Raw genomic sequence first — 25555 nt, 5'->3', positions numbered from 1 at the left:
AGTGTTAACTACTTTATTGGATTTAATTGCTTCATATTTGGTTATATGGGATTTTTAGATGTGATCAACATATTATACCAACGTTAAGATGAATGAATTTTGTGTATGTAAAGTAATTTGGAAGCAAATTCAACTAAATTAAGGCTTCTACAAGGAGGATAGTGCATAAGATAAAGGGGGTGAGAGTGAGAAAAAATATGTTCAATCAGTTCAGTGAAATTTGTTTTTGAGATATGATAGTAAAAGGAGTTTTATATAAACTGTAATCTTTTTTTCACTGACTGGGAAAAAAAACAGAAAAGCAATCAACTGACTTTAAACAAACAGTCTAGTCAGCAAGTCTTTCCTTATTCACAGAAAAAGAAGAGAGAGAGAGAGAGAGAGAGAGAGAGAGAGAGAGAGAGAGAGAGAGAGAGAGAGAGAGAGAGAGAGAGTAAAACCTTATCTTCATCAGGTTTGTATTTTAAAAGCTCTGAATGGGAGAGATACAGTAGAACAAGGAAAGCCAAAGTCAATTAAAGAAAGTAAATTGATAGGAAGTTAAGTGAAGTCTTCTGGAATTCCTCTTAAATTGTAAGTTTGTTAAGCTTCTAAAACTATTTGTAAGGTTATTATCCCTGAGAAATAACTTGTTTGAGTTGAAGTCCCAGTGAAGGAATGAGTTTTCAGATAATCTACAACTTTGCTAAGTAAAAACAACTTATTATGATTGGCTTTTACATCAGGAATGTTGAGTTTAAGGCCACCTTCTTAGATAGCAAGATGAGTTGTAAACTTACAAACTCAGTTTGTATGAAAGGCGTTTATGATAGCCTCAAATCCACATACACACCCAAGTCTTCCTCTAGGTAGAGTTCCTGATTACTGTCCCTAGTAACCTCCATATTAACTCCACTTTTGTTTATTCTTTCTCTTTTGCTCATATTTGGTCCGTATATTTTTAATCTACTTGTGAGAGTTGTTTCCAGACTCCAAGCCATGAAATCCCAACTACTTGGTCAATCTTGGTAATGCTGTTGTAAATAAAAAGCTATAATAAAAAAGAAAGAAAGAAGAAGAAGAAGAAGAAGAAGAAGAAGAAGAAGAAGAAGAAGAAGAAGAAGAAGAAGAAGAAGAAGAAGAAGAAGAAGAAGAAGAAGAAGAAGAAGAAGAAGAATGAAAGTAAAAAACCTCAAAAAAATAGTAATGATGACCACTGATCAATAATTACTTCCTTTTCAGTCCACCTAATGAACCTGTCTTTGATATTTAACCAAATTCACTATTTCCAGCTCCCCAGACCAGGAACAACACTGGTGTGCTTAGGCCTCTCCTTGTAAGGATGGAATAAATGCTTCCTGTTTGTATTTAAAGATGCCTCTGAATAGTCGATTTGGGTGAGGGGTCTAGCACCTGTCCCACACATACCTATCCTAGCACCTCTTCATTGCTTCCCACTTTTCTTTTATGTGTTGTCTTTTCCCCATTGGAATATAAGCTCCTTGAATGTAGAAAAAAGAAAGGAAAGCATTTATTAATAGTCAAGTACTGTGCTAAAGGACTTTTCTGCTTCTATTCCAAGGGCTTAGTAGAATGTTTGGCAAATAAAAAATCTTTTATAAAAGTTCTTTCTACCTCGGCTCTGTCTCTCTCTTTCTATTTCTGTCTCTCTCTTCCTCTCTCATTATCTACCTTAACCTTATCATTTGTCTTGGAGGTAAATATTCCTAAGCCTCTATCCTCTCAAATTCAGGAGCTAAATGAAACCATAGTAAGGGAACTGTTTTCAAACTGCCTAATAACCCGGTTTGGTACAAATGACAAGGGCTTAGATGGTTGAAGAAGACTGAAAAGCCTTCAAAAAATTGTTCCTTTTTTCTCAACAACAAAACAAAACCTGATCTCTCTCTGTTCTTCCCTTATTGAATTCATTGAACCATAATAATTACCAGATTTACTTATTTCCCTATTTGTTTCATAATTGCCCAGAAAAAAAGAGAGTAAATTTTATTTCTATTGTTGGCTATTTAATGAATAGCATTTAAAAGTAGTTTTTTCAAGCTGTTCTAGCTGACCCTACTCCATCTGAATCTCCAATTCATCTATATCAGTCTGTAAATTTAGAGAAAATCCCTCTACAATAGAGTAGTGATTGGCTTGAATACTATATGCACTACTTTCATGGAACTTTACTAATCCTTAATAATCATGTCATTACCCTATGTCAGACTCATCCTAATTAAAAATATTTCCTATATATATTCATCTATATCAGGCATTGTTGATCCAAGATTATTGTGCAGGTACAGACTTTCCCTTTATCCCTTTCCACTTTTATTACTACCTCTTCTACTCTTCCTTGGAGACTTTATGTTTTGTTGGATCCCTTTCTCTTTCTCTTTTAGCAAGTTTCTCCCTCTTATCACCACAGGAAACTGGGGCTCAAGGCTATTGCCTTCTAAACAGAAACTGACAAGAAAATTCAAATTAACCATATACAGGGAAAAGATATTGATAGAATTCAAAGAAAATCGGTGGTAGATTTTGAGGGAGGAAGACATTTGAGAATGTGAGGTATTAGGAAGCAACAAAGTTGCTGTTCTTCAAATTCTATTTTATCAATATACATAGGAATAAACCATAGCAAAATAAACTGATCTTTCCATGGCTCACAATCCCTTTACCCCTGAGCCTTCTATTCTCCAGTTTAACCATTCTTAATTCTTTCAAGCAATACTCACAGCCCTTCACTATCTATCCTAGTTGACCTTTAGGCATTTCCCAGATTGGCATTATCCTTCTTATATGAACAAAACTGAACACAATATTCTGTAACCTCCCACCGAGGCTACTGATTGCAGGGCCATATATACCAATCTTTCCCAGATACACATGAAGACAAGCCAATGTTAAGGGGCCAAACAGCCTTTCTTTATTGGTAATCTCAGCCGGGGTTAGCAGGAAGCAAGAGCAAGTGTATGTATGTCTCTGCATATCTCTCTCTCTCTCTCTCTCTCTCTCTCTCTCTCTCTCTCTCTCTCTCTCTCTCTCTCTCTCCCCCTCTCTCTCTCTCCCCCCTCTTTCTCCCCCTCTTTCTCTTCCCCCTCTCTCTCTTCCCTCCCTTCCCCCCTCTCTCTCTAGCAAGAGGGCACACCCTTCACCATCTCAAGGAAATACCAGTAAGATACAACCTCCTGCCTCAGAGGCCAAACCCCTTTTTACCTGTGGGCTACCCTACTAGCTGACATGGCACACATGGCAATTCTCAGAAGGAAAATCCCTAACATATCCCCCTTTTGTTTAGCGGGGACCACTCATAAAACCAGCTTTGATATTAAAAATATATCTACATAAAAAACATAGGCTTAAAGTAGAAAAAAGTACATAGATGCAATAAAGGGGATGAGAAGGGAAGTATGTTCAATCAGGTGTTAGTACCAGAGATAAGAATTTTCCCAAGTTTTCCATAAGGGGCCACCTCAAGCAGTCAGACCGAGATTCATCTATGGCAAAGGGATGAAGGTCTCATCTTCTGGAACTACTTCAGGCTGACAAGGGTGTATAGCTGGCTTACCCAAGGGGGTCTGGACTGAAAAGGGGAGATGAGTGACTTGTAGGCAGCAGCAGCAGTAGCATCCAGTACCAAATGTCAAGATCAGGTCTAAGGTAATTTCAGGTTGACCAAGTGGTTGGTATTTCTGGAATCCTTCTGAAATCCAGTGGCCTTCCCCATCAGGATTTGCAGGTCATAAATATCCCACCCCTCTCCAAAGTACCAAGATTGGACCTTGCCAATGTCCTTCCTCATCCTTTCAAAGGACCTTTTGAATGTTCTCTGGCACTTGAAGCCCTGTTTTCATAGGATCTAATTTTCTATAAGACTTTATATCCTCTCGTCTGGCTCTCTAGCTTGAGCTGCTTGCATAGCTGTGTCCCCGGCCATAATCTTGGGAAAATTAATACCCTGACCCATTATGCATTCCTGCTTTCCTGTCTCTCAATGAGACTGTTGAACCTTCCCTTGTGGGACATGGCATTCCTCACTTGTAGCCTCTCCCTCAGAGAGTACTGATTGCCAGCATGTCTAATCCCAGGCCTTTTGATGTCTCCAGCCACTGTCTCATCAAGCAAAACCCGGACACGGGAGCTTGCAAGCTCAAGTTTGAAAGTCATTGGAGCCAACATTCTCACATGTTTTTATTATCTCCTCAAGGCATGCATCCTAATCTAAGGAGAACATGGCTTTCTGGCAATAAAGTTAGTATTCTCTCTAGCTAATTTCCAGGTAAGAAGACCAGCTGCTTTTCCTTTACCTACTATCTTCTCAACAGCTACCTATAGGCAAGCCACAAAATCAGGAAAAAGTTCATCTAGGCCCTGTTTGCAAAGGTGTTTTTGTTTGTTGTTTGTTTGTTTGCTAAGTCTGAAAACAGAGTAATCCATTGCAGAGACTCTCCAGGTATAAGGCAGACTTTAACAATTATATTGCTGGAGACTAGGAGAACCAGCAGCTCCTTAACATGTGGAGATTCAACCTCTAAGTGTTAACTGCCTCTTCCAATTCCTTAAATTTTTTCCATTCTAATGGGGCTACTGATTGCAAGGCCATATATACCAATCTTCCCCAGATACACATGAAGACAAGCCAATGTTAAGGTGCCAAACTATAAAGGGCTGAAACTCTTGAGTCAATGCACTGAGGTTGGATAATCGAGCACTTGAGGCTAATTACCGATTGGATAGTACTTAATAAGAATATGCTTGGGAAATGGCCCTTCCCACTATTCTGTGCTGGCCCAATTGTTTGGTGTGTGCAGAGAATTGTGGGAGGAGCTAGGAGGTACAATGGGACTAGCTAGGGCCACTTCTGAGAGAGAGACAAGGGAGTGAGGTCGAGGAGATCCTGCATCCATCCCCTTGACTTCTACTGCTAAAGACCAAGAATAAAGACTTTTGCTTATTCTGACTCCAGCTGATTGTAAGGTATCCAGGGTGCTAACGCGGTCATCACATTTGCTGCCCAATGAGGGACCCTAATTTCACTGACAAAGCCCTTAGGGACCAGGAAAGAAGATGACTATTTTAATAGACAAACAGAGAACTTAACTTTGTTAAGGGCTAAATTAGTAACCTTTTCTAGCTGAAAGGGGGCAGATATTAGAAAAATATTCTCCTCCAGCCCCAACCCCACCCCCACCCCGAGGGGGTGCTGTAGAAAGCATGCTTAAGTTGATAAAGGGACAAGGCTTAATTATAACTTGGTTGCAAATCGCTAGACTCTTGGGTACAATAGAACGCATGTCCCCTTAGTTCTTTTTTTTTTTTCCCCTTAGTTCTTAAAGGAAGAAGAAATAGGGATAGATAATTGGAAATTAGTAGGAAATCAACTATGTGAATACTACAATGATAAAGGCCCTCATTCAATTTCCAAGGAAACATTCTATATATACAACATAATACAATTGGCCTTAAAGAATCCTGTAAATTATAGAAAAAAGAAAAAGTTTTAAAAGAGGAAGACAATTAACAGATTAATAGCAATATCATTAGAGGGACATAGACCCCAAGAAATCAGTACAAAAGAAGTCTAAAATCAATAGTACTCCAGGGCTTTACACAGTCTTTGAAAACTTTACTAAATTGAAATCAAAGCAAGTTCCAAGGCATTGTTTTCAACCTTAGAGTATATTTTGGGTCAGAATGAAAGAGGATATAGAAATACAAAATAAAAATGCAATGAAGATATTAAAATTTGAAGGATTTTCTTGATCTGTGATCTGAAATTGTAGTATATACACTGACTTTTTTTCAAATGCATATTTTTGTTTTAACAGGCACTTGATTTTTAAATTGTTTTAATTATCATTTAAATGGTAAAATTGTGTATTGTGTTATGTTATACTTATTTAGTATTTTGTCTTGGTATGGAGTTAAGTGATGAAGAAAGGCGTGGTGATTCTCCCTCTGACCAGGCAGCTTCAACCTGGCCTAAACTGGAACTGGTTCTTGACACATCCCAATCAACTTTACCTTCCAGGATGGAGGGAGGAGGAGTAGTGGGTGGGGCAGTGACACCACCAGCACCTCCTCCACCCTTGACTAGATTGCAAAAAGCACTACTTAAAGCCACAGAAGAAGGGCAGGATTTAGCTGATTTGAAAATCCACATGTATCCAGTGATTCAACAATTTAACTCTTCAGGTCAAGAAAGCACATGTCCAAAATGCAACAGAGGGTTCCATTGGGCCTCAGATGTGGACTGATTTAGGAAAACGGGATGAGGGGCCCAGACCCAGGACCCAAGGCAAAAAAATACTTGGGGCATGATGGCAGCTGATGTTACACCCAGAGAGTACCTAGAAGTCCAATACCCAAACATGACCAATCAGTCAGGAAATCATCTGATGGGAGAAAGGGATTACACAATCAATCAGCCAGGAAGCAACCTGATGGGAGAAAGGGATTACAATTGGGGAGAATAGAGTTGTATGCAGCTGAGAAGACTGAGATATCCCCTGGAGAAATGAAATCTGTCCTCTCCAATCTATGGATCCCTTGCCTCCAGGCACAGTAGGCTTGACCATTTCATCTCCTGAGAGTATTTACAAAACAGTGTCCATCCATACACGGATGTGGGAAACTAGGGAATGTGTAGATCATAACCCAGTCACTAATACAGGTAGACAATATGTGACTTATCAACCAGGAGAAGTAGTGGCATCACGTTTACTGATACAGACTCCTAATGGGCAATCCTGATGATAGTCACCCAGATTCTGACTCCAAGAAACAAAATTGTAACAAAGGTTTCTAAAGTTCCTCTTAAAGGACCAACTAACTTTACAGATGCATCCAAATATAACATTTGCACTGCATTCTCTCATGACTTAACTATAGAGTAATCAGAGCTCCTTTTCAGTCCACTCAGCAGAATGAATTGTATGCAATCATTCTAGCTCTTACTTATTATCTAGAAGATATAAATATAATATCTGATTCAGCCTATTCAGTACGTGTGGTACAAAGAACTGCCACAGCCCAAATAAAATTTGTAGCCTCTAATATATATCAGCTCTTTAAGGAACTTCAAGCAAGTGAGAAAACATCCAGGTAAGATTTATATTTTGCACATCCACTCTTATAGTGGACTTCTAGGTCCTATTTTTGATGGTAATTCAAAGGCAGATAGCCTTCTAACCATGTTGGCTAATACTTCTTTTTTTTTTTTTCTGAGGCTGGGATTAAGTAACTTGTCCAGGGTCACACAGCTAGGAAGTGTTAAGTGTCTGAGACCAGATTTGAACTCGGGTCCTCCTGAATTCAAGGCTGGTGCTCTATCCACTGCACCACTTAGCTGCCCCTGCCAATACTTCTTTATTTCAAAAAGCCCAAGAATCTCATTTTAAATATCATCAGGTTGCTCAAACTTTACATTTGGAATAACAAGAGAGGAAGCTAGGAGCATAGTAAAACCCTGTATAGCTTGCATTCCTTTTCATGCTCCTACACTTCCTCCAGGGAAGAACGCTTGTGGTTTGAGACCCAATGAAATTTGGCAACTGGATGTGACCCATTATAAATCTTTTGGTCATCTGTCTTTTATCCATGTTGTGGTAGACACTTTTTCAGGATTCACTTTTGCAATACCAGCAGCAAAAGAGACAGCTCAAGTGGTCACTGAATTCTTTTATAAGCATTTGCAATTATGGGAGTCTCACAAGCAATGGAAACAGACAATAGACCTGCATATACTTCTAAACATTTTGCACACTTTTGTGCACAGTATAAGATTTTACACACCACTGGCATGCCCTTTAATCCTCAAGGACAGGCAATAGTAGAGAGAAGAAACAGAGACATTAAGATGCTCCTCCAAAAACAAAAGAAAGGGGGAGCCACAGGTATCCCCTAGAGAACTTCTAAATCTAGCTCTTTATACTATTAACTTCTTGATTTTTGACAAACATGCACTGCCTCTGAAAGACAGGTTTTATAATCCCCTGGAAGGGCAGTGTCCACTGTGAGCAGCTCTACTATCTTTAGATAATCTCCAGGTGATGTGGAGAGACCAGAAAACGGTGAATGGAAGGGACCAGATAGGTTAACTGCTTGGGAGAGAGGGTTTCTTGTATCTCCACAGATGGAGAAGGAATCAGATGGGTGCCAATGAGCTGTATTCACCTTATCCATCAGAGAGAGAGGGAGCAGACCCTTGAAATGAAGGAGAAGACCCAAGAAACATCAGGTGGTTCTATTGCTGACTGTGCCCACTACTGATAGAGCCTGGCAGTTATGGCATTTGACTCATGGACATCAAATATTGTTGGACTTCAAAATCCTCAGGAATCATTGGAATCCCTGAGACATGAAAAGATTGTTATAGGACTTCAAAATCCTCAGGAATCATTGGATTCTCTGAGATATGATAAGACTGTTGTAGAACTTGAAAACCCTCAGGAATCATTGGATTCTCTGAGACATGATAAGACTGTTGTAGAACTTGAAAACCCTCAGGAATCATTGGATTCTCTGAGACATGATAAGACTGTTGTAGGACTTGAAAACCCTCAGGAATCATTGGATTCTCTGAGACATAAGACTGTTGCAGGACTTCAAAACTTGCAGGAATCATTGGATTCCCTGATACATAAAAAGACTGTTGCAGGACTTCAAAAACTTGCAGGAATCATTGGATTTTCTGACACATGAAGGAATAAACAATAGATTGGTTTTGGACTACCTCCTGGCTGCTGAAGGTGTATGTGTGACTGTTATTTACATATCCTCCTTCTAGGACTTCTGGAAATCTTTTACAACACCATATTGATCCATATTGTTTGTTATATCACTACTTGCATGTACAATTTATGTTTGTTATACCACATTGAGCCTGCACTGGCTGTGGAGAGAGTCATCACTAATAGCCTGTGTTATTGCTATGTGTTTGTGTAATACCTCCCATGCTGATGGGTTTGTGCATACCTGTTTCTGATAAGACCCTTCAGCTCTGGGGCAGCTAAGTGGCACAGTGGATAGAGCACCAGCCCTGAATTTAGGGCCAAATCTGGTCTCAGACACTTAACACTTCCTAGCTGTGTGACCCTGGGCAAGTCACTTAACCCCAGCCTCAAAAAAAAAAAAAAAAAAAAAAAAAAAAAAAAGACCCTTCAGCCCAGAAACCTGCCAGCAATCCCCACTTCCCTTTGGTGCTTTTCATCTCCTTTTCTGAGATGTCAGGGGGGACATGATCACCTCCTTTTTGGGGTTCTCACCTCCCTAAGAAGTCAGGGACAGTGTGACCACATGTGTTCTAAAACAAAAGAAAGCGGGAGATGTAAAGGGCTGAAACTCTTGAGTTAATGCACTGAGGTCAGACAATCAAGCACTTGAGGCTAATTACCGATTGGACAATACTCTATAAGACTATGCTTGGAAAATGGCTTTTCCCATTATCCTGAGCTAGCCCAATTATTTGGTCTTTACAGAGAATTGTGGGAGGGACTAGAGGGTGCAGTGAGACTAGCCAGGGTCACTTCGGTGAGAGAGATGAGGAGGTGAGGTCACAGAAATCCTATGTGTCCATTCCCCTTGATTTCTACCACTAAAGACCAAGAATAAAGACTTTTGCTTATCCTGACTCCAGCTGATTCTAAGATACCCAGGGTGCTAATGTGGGGTCATCACACAAAACAGCTTATTCTTTTTTAGTAATTTCAACAGGGGTTAGCAGGAAGCAAGAGCAGATGTTGGTATGTTTCTGCTTCTGTCTCTCTGCATCCCTGAATCTCTCTACCTCTCTGCCTCTCTCTACTTCTCTCCACATCCTTCTTGCCTATGGCAAAGCTGGCCATTTATATATACTCTCCTCTGGGATTACCCTGTGCCTAGCCCACTCAGCACTGAGTAGGTGGATCTGTAGAAGGGAGACATGTGGAGTTAGTGCTATGTCCTAAGAAAAGATTTAGTAAGAATATTCCAGAAGAGGTCTGACAAGGAAAGAGTATAGTGGGATTATCAGCCATAATATCAGCCATTTAAAGTATTAACATTTGGGGAAATGACATGTCACCCTCCACACTGCTTGCTATGCTATTCAGGGCCTCTTGTGGACTGAAACAGAATAGTTTCTATGGTGCTCATCAAACTGTTTCTTTTTGGTTTGAGAACTGGTTGGAGAGGGGAATGGGGATAGAGAGTGAAAGGTAGCTACACATCCAAGGAGTTCTTACACAAACAGGATACAATGCTACTCATTTTTCAATTGTTTTAGTCATGTCAACTATTTGTGACTCCATTTGGGCTTTTTTCTTGGCAAAACTACTGGAATGGTTTGCTATTTCCTTCACCAGTTCATTTTGCAGACAAGGCAAGTAAGGCAAACAGAGATAAATAACTTGTTAAGAGTCACACATCTTGTAACTATCTGAGATCAGATTTGAATTGGGAAAATGAGTCCATTGAATCCAGGGCCAGTGTTCTATCTACTAAGCCACCTAGCTGCCCAACAACAACATACAAAGAGTTCTTAAGTCATCACTTGACAGAATTATACTACAAACAAACCAAATTCAAGAATATTGGGGTCATATAGACCTCTAGGGCTGAAAGTGATTATCTTCACCATCCCTCTACCTTGACCCTTCTATTCTCCAGGTTAACCATCCTTAATTCTTGCAACCAATACTCACATCCCTTCACTATCCTAGTTGACTCCTAGGCACTTTCCTTCTTGGCATTGTCCTTCTATTGTGAGCCCCAAAATTGGGGGCTGAACACAATATTCCAAGAGAGGTCTGACAAGGAAAGAGTATAGTGGGATTATCAGCTCTCTATTCCTGGAAACCAATGACTCTCTCAATGCTTCCAATACTAAATTAGCTTTCTTAGCCATCAAATCACAACATGACTCATTCTGAGCTTGTAGTCCAATAAAACTCACAGATCTTTTTTCAGACACACTGAAATCTAACCATACCTTGCACATCTTGTGTGACGTACACTTCCTGCTCTTTGTCCCTTCATTAATCAGAAGGGAGAATAGCCAGCTCATGCTATAAAAAGTAGCAGGACAAAACTGACAGTCAGTGAAACAACTTTGCTTTCTGCTATCTGATGGCTGATCTCACATCTAAGCCTTAACTAAGGTGAGACTTTTCCCAGGACAGCAACATTCGGGAAGCATCAGGATTCTGTTCTACCAGACTCATTGCACACAAGGTCCCTATTGAGGCATCCCTTCTTAGGGTCCAAATTCTTCTACTACCGTTTCTCTTCTCTTCTACCTCCTCAGATATACCACCTTTTCCCAACAGTTGGTATATCTCAGGTCATAGAACATTCTATATTGCCTAAAACTAGACTTTCTAGGATATTGACCATCTCATTTTCTCTGAAAATGCATCTGACCAAGATAAACTGCCTTCTATAACTCTTCTACAATCCTTCCTCAACAAATATACACACAATATTATATTTTACTGAGTTTACCCAAAGCACCAGAATTCCTAATTACCGCTCTACGTCAGCCCATTTCTTCACTTATCTCTTTAATGTCCATATTCCCTGCTATCAAAATTGACTCACAATCTAGAGGAGTAAGTAGCTAGCATTCTGTACCACTGTTTATTGCTAAATCTGTGGTATTGTGACTGTCTCCCTCTCACTCTGTTTTCCTGGCCTGATTTTTCTTGACTTCCTGCTAACAATGATTCCCTTTCACCTGATGATAATTCCCACTCTTTGGCCTCTTTCCCCTGCCTCCTGGATGACACACAAGCCCTTCAGTCCTTAGGCAGATCTGATTAATAGAATTTATAACATCTTCCTAAAAATCAATTCGGGTCAGTCTTCTTCAACTGATTAGTGATAATCTATCTATTAGAGTCCCAGCTCTAAATGTTTTGTACCAATGCCATGAAGTGGAATCTATATTCAACAGCATCCTCTTTCCCTGGCCACAAAAATTTCACAACTCAATGATTATTTTTATGTTACATTTCATAAAGAATAACAACTCAATGATATCCAGTTTATTCTGGCCCAGATATTTTGCTTTCCTCTTATTAACTCTACAACACACAGATTATATTTTAGCTGATCCAATAGGAGTTGATAAAAACCAATAAAAGCAATTAAAATTAGCAAGAGAAATTGTTATGCTGACAGTAGAATTGTTAAAACATAAAAACACATTTCCCTTTTTTGTTCAAAATATGATAGTCTATGTAACACCAGATGAAAAAATGCATTTGATAATAATAGTTGTGGTACCTACCTCACAAGATTAATCTAAGTCTCTAATTAAAATACTTTGCAGATTTGCACTCTAGAAACATCAGTTATAATTTACATCAGGAATTCTTAACCTGGGATCCATTAACTTTAAAAAATGCTAATAACAGTATTTAAATATATTTGTTTCTTTCAAATTAAAATAATTTGTAGTCATATAAAGCTGCTCTAAATCATTATTGATGAGAGAATGCAAATTAAAAACATATTGAGATATTTTACACCTATCAAATTTTATTAACATGATTAAAGAGGAAAGCAATAAATGTTGGAGGGAGTATAGAAAAATGGGAGAATCCAACATTTGGGAGACCAATCTGGAACTATACCCAAAAAGTTACTAAACTGCGTATATCCTTTGACCTAGAAACACTGCTACTTGGTCTGTTTACAAAGATGAAAGAAAAAAGAACCTTTATGTCTAAAATATTTATAGCAGCTCTGTGGTAGCAAAGAAGTGGAAACTGAAAGGATGCCCATCAATTGGGGAATGGCAAGTATCACAGGAAGGATTCAAATCCATGTCTTTATTGTACATGTTTAACATATATTGGATTACTTGCCATCTAGGGGAGGAGGGGAGGAGAAGGGAGGAAGAAAAAAATTTGGAACACAAGGTTTTAGAAGGGTGAATGTTGCAAACTATACATATTATTTGAAAATAAAAAGCTTTATTTAAAAAAATGAATTCATATCTTTCCTGAGTCCAAGTATAACCCCCTTTCTTCCCAAGTACACTTTTTCTCACTTTAACATTCAAAATAGCTACTTCAAGACTAAATAAATTGAGCATACCACAGCAAATAGAAACAAAAATTCCCTGTTTCTCCAGCCCTTGAAAACATCACATCTTAAATTAGTAATATTTCTTGGTTCAATATAACTTGTAGCATATTGATTATTGTCTTGTCTGAGTGATTTCCTTTGAAATTACTATTCAGTATGAAATAGACACTAAAAATTGAGAAGAATTTCCCTACTGTCTAGAAGATTATAGTAGTTGTTGACATTGCTGTTGTGTGTTTTTAACTTAAATTACCACTAGGCATATCTGTCATTTCACACATTAAAAAAAAAAAAAAAAAAAAAAAAAAAAAAAAAAGTTTAGCCTACCTCCTGGAAAATAAGCTATATGCCTTAAAACCCAAAGATGGGCACTGTGAAATTGTTCCAGCAACAAAAATTTCATTCCATTACTATCCCCACATAGCATAATGATGAACAATGTCAGGCTGCTAGTATTATAAAGCTGGCCTCTTCACACTAGGATGTAAAAATCTCTAGGCTATATATCATAGCAGATTTTGCACATTGATTTATTTTACGGCTTTTCTAATATATTTATAATTATTTTTCACATATAAAAAAATGATCTCTCACATGAACTTTTTTAAAAACATATTTGAATATTACAGTTATATTAAGCAAATACAAAGAGTACTTTTAGGAATTAAGGAGTAATAAGGCAATGTGATATAGAATATATAGAAGGTTAACCTAGAATCAAGTCCTATGCTACTACTAGGACCTAAGTAAATTATGTAAATCTGTTAGTGACTCCAAACAATTTAGACCATAAATTATAGACAAATTGCTGAAATAAATAAATAGAATTTCCATATTTGAAACTCACCATGTCAATGTATATATATACACACACATGGACACAAGTACACACACCTTTAGGAGAAAACTTCTGAAATTATTTGTTTCATTTGAAAAATTCTTAATGCTAATGTAATTTTATTCTGATAGAGTAAAATTTTTCATAGTAAAAAGAATATGAATGTATTAATCATAACAATAATGAAACATACCCATATGTCATTTAATATTAACTATTGTATTACATAGTAGACCAATGTTTTCATTTTTACAATCATTTCGGATACATGACTGAATCCATTAATCCTACCTCCTTTTTTGCTTCTTAGCCAATATTTCTCTTTAAGTAATCTGGAGACTTCAAGTGTCTACTTTGCTATCATTATGCAGCATACTCATCACTTATCTAATAGATGAATGCAGGTATGGTACCTCCTCCCTTAGTACTAGTTAATCTGGAGAATGACTCCTCCCTTGTCATTCTCCTGATTGGCTAGTTCCTTTGTCTCCAAACTGGGGAAGAGGCCCAGGCCAGTCATGTCTTCATTTCTTTCTCTCAACTACTGTTTCGTTTCCATTGGATCTTTTTCTATCAAATCATAGAAACTTCTTCACTCTGGAATCTCACTTACACTAGATGTATTTCTCACTTTGGAGTACACTTGCCCCAAGGGCATTTCTCTCTGATGCTTTTCCCCAGAACCACTAACTTAAAGAAGACCCCTCCCCCTTAAAAATGTCTTTATTTCAATTTAGGCTATATTTCTCACTCATCTCTCCCACTTTCTCTATCATACATCTGCAGTGGATACCTTTGATTGCTTTTCCCTTTCGCCCTTTTCAGTTCCCATTTAGTCTACCCCTATTAGAATATAAGCTCCTTGAGGACCTGGACTACCTTTCATTCGGTTTATATTTACATTTCCCCTGCTTAGCACCAGACAATAACGAGATTTCATAAATGCTTGTAGACTTAAGTTTTTGGATTTTCACCTATAATCTCAATGTCCCAGATTCAATAAACCTTAATGTTTGTTGACTGACTTTCTGATCTCTGCTGCTTCATGAATATTGATGACTGTGCTTGAATTTGGATTTCTGAGTGTATCTGTATAACGTTATGTATACTTGGCTTGCAATAGATTCACTTCACGTCACTAAGTACCTAGAAGCCTGAAAATCTTACTATTATTCTTTAGTGGGCAGAGTGTAGTTTCAGAGGAGTGGTTCAAATCTTTGCATTACTACTTACCATGTGTGTGACCTTGGGCAAACTGCATAATTCCTCTGAACTTCAGTTATCTACAAAATGAAAGAGTAGGACTAGAACCCATCCAGATCTAAATCTATGATTCTAAGACCTCACTAAAAGAAAAAATTCTTGAAACTAAATATATTCATTTAGAACAGCTAAGTGGCAAAGTAGATAGAAAATCAGGGTTGAAATCAGAAAAACTTATCTTCCTGAGTTGAAATCTAGCCTCTGACTCTTACTAGCTGTGTGATCCTCATTAATTCACAACCCTATTTGCCTCAGTTTCCTCAGCTTTGAGGAATGAGCTGGAGAAGGAAATGGTAAATCACTCCAATATCTGCCAAGAAAACCCCAAATGAGGTCACAAAGAATCAAACATAATTGAAAAAAAAAGTGAACAATAATGGTCCATTATTAGATCTGATACCATATTGTTAAGTTCCTTTGCTACCTCCGTAGGTGACCTACCTCTGAATATATTCCAGTTTGTCGAAACCCCTCTTAAAATGTGGCATGCAGAACTGGACACAATACAATAGGTATAACCTCACAAAGAGACATTATAATGGGAACTATCACAATTCCCCCACTTTGGACACTGTAATTCTATTAAGAAGAATCCTTCCTTCTTCTTCCTTCAAGAAACAATTGACCACCACCTTCTACAAGATGACTTTCCCATTCTTTCCAAATACTAATGCTCTCCCTCCTAAACCACCTAACATTTAGGAGGAATTATTCTCTTTATATTTATTCTGCGTATACTTATTTGTGTACAGTATTTGTTGTCATCCCTTTTAGAATAAGTATCTCAAGTAGGATTCGTTTCATTCTTTCTATTTTATCCCTAGTGCCTAGTATAATATCTCATGCATAATAGACACTTAATAAATGCTTATTCACTTGCTGTTTAATGAAATTTAAAACACTGTGGGTTTTAACTGCCTTGTCCCTGACTAATATTAAACAAGTGCTTCGCTAAAACTTTCAGAGCATTGTCAAAAAATTTACTTTTTAACAATGTCTTCATCCATCTTTTATTTTTCTATTGACTTTAAAGCTCAAATTTTCCCAATAAATTTAATATTATAAGCTTTCATTTATTATTTAGCTTGGCAATCCATTTATAAATCAGGCTTCAATCTAATGTCAATTTTTAATGGGCATATGAACTGAATAAATTGAGGTGCTAGAAGAATTAATGGTAGGAAATTAGAAAAGGCTCATAGAGGAAATGACATTTGATTTGAATCTTGAAGAAGGGAGAATATTCCAGTCATGGAGAATAACCTGTATACTGAGGCATATTAATGAAATAGAGGACTTTTAAGCATTTCTGATGAAAAGGCCAAAGCTGAATAGAAAAATTACCTTTCAAATAAAAGAATCAAGAGAAGCATTAAAAGGCAAAACAAGAAAGAGAAGTCATAAGGGATTCAATAAGATTATATGGTTTATATTCCTATATGGGAAGATAAACGTTCTCATTATTAGGACAGAAGGAACATACATTAACAGAAGACAAAGATATATTGGAATATGAGGGGGAATATCTCAAAAAAATAAAATTAAGAGAAAGAAAAATACACTGAGATAAGGGGAAGAGAAAGAAGTAGAATGAGGTAAATTATCCTACACCAAAAAAGCATGAAAGAGCTTTTAGAGAGAAGAGGAAAATGGGGGAAGTGAGGGATAACAATGAACCTTACTCCCATTGAAATTAGCTCAAAGAGGGAACAATATCCTCACTCATTTGGATATAGAAATCTATCTTATCCTACCGGCAAATAAGAAGGGATGTAGATAAGAAAGGAGCAGGGGGAGGAGAAAGAGAGTAATAGAAAGGATGAATTAGAACAGATAGTAATCAGAAGCAAAATACTTTTGAGGATGGACATGGTAGAAGGAGAAAGAGAGAATCAAATAAATAGGGGGAAAATCAAAATAAATAGGGGGAAAATAGAATGAAAGGAAATACACAGTTAATAATCAAAACTGGGGAGGAGGAATACAGTAAATTTCTCTGATAAAAGCCTTATTTCTCAAATAAAAAAGAAGAGCCATTTCCCAATTGATAAATGATCAAAAGATATAAACAGGCAGTTATCAGATGAATTAAGCAAAACTATGGATAGTTATGAAAAAAAATGTTTTAAATCACTAGTGATTACAAAAATGCAAATTGAAACAACTCTGAGTTACTACTCCACACCTATCAGATTGGCTAATATTGAAAAAGGGACAGGGAAATGCTACACACCTTGAAGGAGAGATTCTTCTTGAACTCGGTGTTTGTGGGACCCCACCTCACAGAGGACACAAGATAAACAGCTTCATTCTGTTATCTAGATGGGGTTGGTTCAGTCCTGAGCTAACTCTATTGAATTGAAGAGACTCATTTAATTCTATTCAAATTTAGCATAAGGTGTAATCCAGCTTGTAGATAGAAAGAGCCAATTTTGACTCATCAATACCACTACTAGTTCTATTCCATATAGATTAAAACAAAAACTTAAAGAAAAAGAACCTATTTGTACAAAAGTATTTATAGAAGCTCTTTCAGTGGTGACAAAGAATTGAAATTTGAGGGGATGTCCATCAACTGGGGTACAGCTAAACAAGTTGTGCTATACGATTTGTTATTTTTAAATATTTTTATTCTTCAAAATACATACAAAAATAGTTTTCAACAACCACCCTTTCCAAACCTTGTCTTCCAAATTGTTAAACATGTGCAATTCTTCTAAATATATTCCACATTTATCATGCTACACAAGAAAGGTGATACATAATTGTAATGAACACGATTATGCTATAAGAAATGATAAATAGAATGCTTTCAGAAAAACTTGAAAAGATTTACATGTACTGATAATATAAAGTAAAATGAGGGGAGCCAAGGGAACAGTAAAATTGCATAATGATCAACTCTGAATGATTTAGCTATTTTCTAGAACAAAATGATCTAAGATAATTCCAAAGGATGTATGATGAAAAATGTTATCCAATTCTAAAAAAGAGCTGATGAAGTCCGAATGCAGATTGAAACATATTTTTTTACTTTGGCAGGAAGGAGTGTCTGTTTTCTTTCACAAAATGACTAATATGGAAATATGTTTTGCATGACTGCACATGTATAATCCATATCAAATTGCTTCCTTTGTCAATGAGAGAAGAAAAGAGAGATGAAGGGAGAAAAATTGGAATTCAAAATTTTAAAAAGTGAATGTTTAAAAAAAAATGTTAATGTATAACCTATATCATCAGATTCCTTACTGAAGAGAGGGAGGGAAAGAATTTCAAGCTAAAAATTTTTAAATGTCAAAAAATGTTTTAGTATATAATTGGGGAGAAATAAAATATTATTTTTTTAAAAAGAATATCAATTTGATCACCATGTGGAAGACAGAGTTGAGAAAAGAAATATAGGAAACAGGAAATATTGTAATAATATAAGCAAGAATTGTTAATGGCTTAATATAAGATAGTGGCCATATTACTGAAGAGAAGACAAATAAGAGCAATGTTGAGGAAGTAAATTTAACAAATCCCAGAAGGTAATTTGTGACAAGGGGTTTATAGCTAAGGAGATAGATGAATTCAGATGCCAATGGAAATAAGTGAAGTCTATAATCAGAGGAAGAAGTTCCAAAAAATTGACTATTAAAAGAAGAGATCTAGAACATAAAAGGATCAAATGGCAGGGTTTATTAAAAGATGACAGCATCTTGTAAAGTATATGGATTAAAATGTAACGTATGGATAAAGTAGGAAGGGGCCAAGTTGTGGAGGTTTTATATGCTATGCATTTGATCCTAGAGTAATAAGAAGTCACTAGAATTTATTAAGTAAGAGGATGACATAAGTGGAGGGTATATTGGAGTAGGGAAACGAGGAGGCAGACAAACAAATTAGAAAACTATTTTAATAATCCATCCAGGAAAGGGGCAGTTGTGTGAGTGAATGCATATAGAAATACTGTAAAATCAGAAATAACAAGATTTTACAACAGTTTGGATACATATGGGGTTGTAATGGAGAGAAAGACTATGAGGTAAGTAGTGAATTTCTTGAGAAAGAAAGGAGAATGATTTGGGACTAATAACTGTGGTTAAGATCTAGGTAGGATGATATCTAAATGGGGAAAATATTGAAGGAGAAGCTGTACTGATTAATGATGACAGAAAGAACATCTGAAAGTGGCAAGGAGTAGCAATGCTAACTGACAATGCTAATTTCCCCTGGGCAGGGAAAGCACCTCGTCAAGGAAACAACAGTGACAAAATAGAAGGCCAATAAACAATATATTTTGACCAGGAAACCGAGGAAAAGCTCATTTGATACACAAAAGTAGGCTGGAAGGAAGTGGGGATGTTCCAATTAGAGATAAGGAGACATAAAAGGTAAACAACTATCTTCAAGAATGTTAAGAGCAAGACAAGATAAGACTTACTCTACTTAAGCCTCGGGGGACAGGTGGCAAAATGGATAGCTGCTAGGCCTAAAGTCAAAAAAACTCAAATTCAAATCTGGCTTCAGACTTTAGCTCTATGACCCTGGGCAAGTCACTTAATCCTTTTTGCTTTCCTTTCCTCATCTATAAAATGAGCTGGATAAGGAAATGGCAAACTACTCAAGTATCTTTATCAAGAAAACTCCAAATGGAGTTGTGAAGAGTAGGACAAAACTGAAGAATGCCCTAACAACAACTTGGCCTCGGGGCAGAATTAAAATCAACAACTAGAAGTTACAAGGAAGTAGATTTCCCCTAGACGGAAGAAAAAACTTTCCCATAATTAAATGACAGCTGCTACATCTTTGATTTCATTGATATGGAGAACTTCTGGGAGAGGAAACTTTCTCCATCCATACAGATTGGCATTTTCTCAAATTTTAATATTTTAGAGAATTGCCTACAGAAGGGCCTCAAACTTTTTCCACTCACAAGAGGGAGTGCCCAAGAAATTTTTGCATCACCCCAGGGATATAGGAATGTAAAACAGGTATGCAAATCAAACATTTGCTGATAATAAATCACAATTACAAACCCCACATACAGTTACAAGACCCAATATTGGGTCCCAACCCACATTTTGAGGGCCTACAATACTGAAAAGTTAAATATTAAAACAGGATCACATCCAGCACCAATATGTATAAGACATGGGAATTGAATTCAGGTCTTCCTGGTTCCAGGGCTAGCACTCTCTCCATTCTACCACACTTCCTTTCTGGGATATGAGCTATTCAAAACTGGAATGGGAAAGATGGTGAATTTTCTTCGTGTTAATTTACATATTATAGTCAACATATTTCTTAGTACTCTTCACACGAAACATTATCTCCTTTATGATTTTACTCAAAGTTGTCCACCACACCTGGCATGTACCCCTTCTTTATATCTATCCTCAAAAGTCCTAGTTTTCTACAAGGCTCAACCCAAGTATAACTTTCACTCTTTTCTTGTTATGGGCCAGAACTTGAAACAAGGTGAAATAGTGGAATTGATAGGGACAATAAGTATGATTCAGTATGATTAATTTGATCCTACAAGGAGATGTTATGGGCCAGAACTTGAAACAAGGTACTAAATGGAATTGAGGAGACAGTGGTTAAATCTAGTTTAGCATGGATTTAATCCTTACAACAAATAATGGTTTCCTAGTGATATAATGATTGGTTTGTACTCAGTGTAGGGCATATAAGCTAGGAGCCTCAGGGCCAGAAAGACAAGCACACTAGAAGCTCTCTGGAGCCTCAGCCAGGATTCAGTTAGGGAGATTCAGAAGCTAGAGAAGGCAGGTGGGAACAGAGGCTCTTGGAACCAAGGAGAGAGATAGGCCTCCAGAAAAACTAGCCGAGCCCCAAGTGAAGGAGATAAGACTTTGAAAGAGACAATAAAGGGTTTGGACTTTAACACCTGACTGCATTTGGGGTGATTACTGATCTGAACATTACATTTTCTTTCAGCTACTATTGTGCCTCTCTCCACAATAGTAGTAAGTGGAGGAAAATCAAGGAACATTGTGTTATTTTATGGTGTACAAAGATAGACACATGTATCCCTGCTTATACATATGTCTATCTATATAAACTACAAAAGAGTATAAGATCATTATATATAGTAAAATGTGTGTATATATTACTTCCTCTGTAGAATGCAAATTCCTTGAGAGCAATGACTATGACATTTTTGTCTTTTAATACATAGTACCTGATATAGTAGATATTTAATATGTGCTTGCTGATTGGTTGATTAACTGAATCTGAGAGCAGAAGATAATTGATGTAGTTGCTACATGCCTAGGATGCCCCTAGGATGCCCCATGCTCTAGCAGCAAGCCTACAGGAACAAGAGTTGTAGAGGATGGTCATTCTACATTGTTGGAGGAAATACCTACATCATGAAATCTCAGGCTCATAGTGATGAGGTCTAGATTTTGGGATTCCCAATCAGGGAACCAAAATGATGAAGTCTAGATTTAGGGGTTCAAAATGATGAGGTTAGGGTTCCTGGTGGTCAGGGAGTTAAATGATGAGGTTAGTGGCAGGTTTGGGTTTCAGGGAACCAAATGGAGAGGTTTGGCTCCCCTAAATCCTCCTAGGATTCGGTGCAGGGTAGGGAGTTGTGGGAACCTCTTCTGGCAGAGCAGAGGTCCTTCGTAAAGGACTAATCTAAAAAGCTAGACTGGTAAAAGAAGTTTATTGTTGGCATTAGGAAGTCAGACTTTGCTATGCATGAATAGAAAGACTGAATTCCTTGGTGGCAAGGCCTTGATGGAGAAGTAAAATTTCTAGTGAAGGAGTCCTGGCAGAGAAGTAAAGTTTCTAGCAGAGAAATCCTGACAGAGAGGTATAAAGTCTTGTTAGGGAAATAGGTGAGAATGATAAAAAGGGAGGGTAACACTGAAAGAGAATATCATTTCAGCAGGCAGAGAGTTGCTGCTATGCATGGCATGGCATGTCAGGTCCTCTGAAAGGACTGAGCCCCAAATTGGCTCATTTTATAATAGAAGCCTAGGTTAGAGGTTCTTGATGGAGGTTGGGTGTAGTTTGGGCTAGAATTAGAATAGAGAATCTTAGAATTGAATGAGTGTCTCTAAGCTGATCTCTAATTCAATGGAAAGCTTAATTAGTAGTGAGTGTTAACAATGGGGGTGGTGCCCTCTCTCAGGATAACAGAATGAAGCTGTTTATCCTGTTTCCCTCAGTCAAGGTCTTTTACAGAGGCAGGGTTCAAGGAGAATCTCTTCTTCAAAGAGTTTCCCAAGTGTTTCACCTCATGGCTCACCCAGAAGTCAGAGAGAAAGAAAGAGAAAGAGTTTCGGGGCTCCCCTCATCAATAGAGAGTAGTTAAGAGAAGAGATTAAAACCCAAGTGTTTTCATTAAAAATTGGAACTAGTTATTCCTATAAAAAGTAAGGAAACCTATAATTTTGTAACTTTAACCGTTTTGTCAACTTAAATCTCTTCCTGTTTTACTCTCATTGGGAGTTTAAAAAAACAAAAACAAAAACAAAAAACTTCTTAAAAGGAGATTCTTGTTTTTAGCCACAGAAGAGCTGGAGAGTTAGACGTCAGGGGTAGGGTAGGAAGGTATCCTTGGCAGCAAGTGAAAAAAGTTCAGATAATGAGAAGTGGGATCAGGAGAGAAAAGAGTATAGATGACCTGAGAAGCAGAAGAAATAGATTCGTATGATAGTACGATAGAATTTTGGAAATTCTGATCCTGGTAATCATTTTTCTATTGGTCAGTGACTAATCCTAATCATAAGTAAATTTTAATATTTACCAATTTAATGCAATAAATACTGGCCGGGTGATTTGCTAATTCAGAACACAAGTATAGCAATCAACTGAAATATAAATTATAGCATTTGTTGTGTGCTATTTCTATCGTGAAATTGAATTTTTTTTTAAACTTAGCTATTTTTGTAGCTCTCTACACTTAGTAACATCCAATCTTAAATCAAGGCTATTTTGAATGATGTTTTAGAAATAAACATGGCTATTAAAGACAACTTGTAAATAACTGGAACTAAAATCTGTCTACAAATAAAGTATGCTGGTGTTCTTTTCTTCCCTTTTTTAAAAGCCACTTCAGTCTCCTCTCACTTAGGTAAGTCTGTTTTTTGTTTTGTGGTTGCGAGAGTGTAATGTTTTGGGTCCACATAGTTAGAAAAGCAAATAGTTCTATTGAATCAGCAGAAACAGCCAACCACAAACTGTACAGCAATTTCCAGTAACCTGATCTTATGACCTAGGATTTGTCCTTAGACTACCACCCCCATTCACATGCAACAGAACAACCCTAAATAACTGTGAATACATCAGAATTGAGAGGCAGGGGCATAATATATACAGAACTGGCCTCAGAGTCAGAAGGATCTGAATTCACTTCTCAATTCTGACATATATGGTTGACTAACTACAGGCAAATCTCTCAGGCAGCTTAGACAAGATACTGAAAAGGAGCTGACCTATATTGCTTGAGGAAGTTTCCTCATCTGAGAGTTCCCTATACTAATGATATCACAGTGCCAGTCTTTATACTCCAGAGAAAGTAAAGTCTCCTCCTGATTCAGGCCAGTTCCAGTGATCTTAGGTGATGAGAGCCATCTACACCCAGAGAGAGGTCTGAGGGAACTGAGTATGGATCACAACATAGCATTTTCACTTCTTTTGTTGTTTGCTTGAATTTTATTTTCTTTCTCAATTTTTTCCCTTTTGATCTGATTTTTTTTTTGTGCAACAAGATAATTGTGTAAAGCTATATGCCTATATTGGATTTACATTTATTTTTACCATGTTTAGCATATATTGGATTACTTGCCATCTAGGGGAGGGGGTGAGGAGAAGGAGAGAAATTGGAATATAAGGTTTTGCAAGGGTTAGTGGTGAAAAATTATTCTCATATATGTTTTGAAAATAATAACCTACAATAAAAATTTTTTAAAAAATTTAAAATTTTAGAAAACAAAGTAAAGTCTCTAATTCTATAGTCCTAATTCTTGACTCACTATAAAATATATAAATTAATTATAAAGGACAAATGAAGAAAGACTCTATCTGCATACAGAGAAAGAATTGATAAATAGAAATATGTAGAGAATAATTATATATAGCCATACAGGTATGTATACACATATATATGTGTGTGTAGAGTATAAAGAAGAAAAAAGAAATTTACATAACTATTATATATTTAAGAAAAATAAGTTATACTGTTATGAAAGTGCTTGTTTTATTGTATAAACTTAAAATAAAATGAATAAATGTGAAAAAAGAAAATAAAAGTATAAAGTAAACAAAAGTGCTGAAGAAAGCCTTTCTGACAACAATTCATGAGAGATAGGAAAGGTAAGTTGGTCATGTCAGTGAGGGGGAAGAATAATCAATGAGCACCATTGATTAACTCATTATGTTAAGAGAAAAATGAGGTAAGTCTCCACCACTCTAAATGAATCTTCTGTGGAGAGACTTTTATAAAAGTGCAAAAAGTGGAGCAAGTGTACAAGGGATATAATAATAATAATAATTATAACAGCTAGTATTTACAGCTTTTTAAGGTTTAAAAGTACTATATCAATTCTAACTCATTTGAACCTTACAGCAACCCTATGAGCAGATAAGGAAATTGAGACCCAGAGAGGTTAAGCTACTAGTTCAGGTTTACATAGGGAAGGGAAGGAGGGAAATAGGATGAAGTTAGGTGGCACAATGGACAGATTGTTGAGTCTGGAGTCAGAAAGACTCATCTTCATGAGTTCAAATTTGGCCACAGATACTTGCTAGCTGTATGCCCCTGGGTAAGTCATTTAATCCTAATGAACCTCAGTTGCCTCATCTGTCAAATTAGGGAAAGAGCAAGCCCCCAACTACTGAGGAAGACAGAGCTTATTATTTGTCCATAGTCATAGCAGAAAGTGGAAAATAACAAACTCCAAATAGGATGGTGAAAAGTTAGACACAACTGAAACTACTCAACAAAAGTATCTAGGGTAAGATTTGAAATCAGTTCTTCCTAACTCTACCTCCAGTGCTCTATCAATGCAACTTAGCTTTCTCAGCTTTCTGCATCATTAAAGGAAATACTCATACTTTGCAATTACAGATCTATTTGAGTACCTGAGAATAAAATAAGTTTACAGGTACACAGATCTGGATGTATAAACAATCAAAAAAATGTTAATCTTTTAATACATGACAAACTTAATGGTCATTGAATTTGACTCATTTTATAAATAAGGAAATTGACCCAGAAAGTTTAGTTGATTCCCCTAAGATTGCACATGAATGGGACTTATTGAATGAAGTTTTCACAGTTTACGAGACTAGGCCTAAGACACATGATGCCTATACCCACAGTGGAAGATGAGGTCTCTGACCTCAGGTTTCAGGAAATCACATGATCTCCAGGCCTAC

General features: G+C 37.0%; 1 long non-coding RNA gene across 1 annotated transcript in view; it reads right to left on the bottom strand.

Moving 5' to 3' along the window:
• The window catches only part of LOC141566262 (uncharacterized), a 205693-nt gene that overhangs the window by 13364 nt on the left and 166774 nt on the right, over window positions 1-25555 (bottom strand). The window contains exon 6 of the long non-coding RNA XR_012489263.1: window positions 15128-15177. This is a non-coding gene — a long non-coding RNA (uncharacterized LOC141566262). The remainder of the gene's footprint in view (window positions 1-15127; window positions 15178-25555) is intronic.

Source organism: Sminthopsis crassicaudata, chromosome 4 (genome assembly GCF_048593235.1).
Source record: "Sminthopsis crassicaudata isolate SCR6 chromosome 4, ASM4859323v1, whole genome shotgun sequence".
In the NCBI taxonomy this organism is placed as follows: Eukaryota; Metazoa; Chordata; class Mammalia; order Dasyuromorphia; family Dasyuridae; genus Sminthopsis; species Sminthopsis crassicaudata.
Note: the sequence above shows the minus strand (reverse complement) of the source record. Positions and strands in the feature narration are given on the sequence as shown.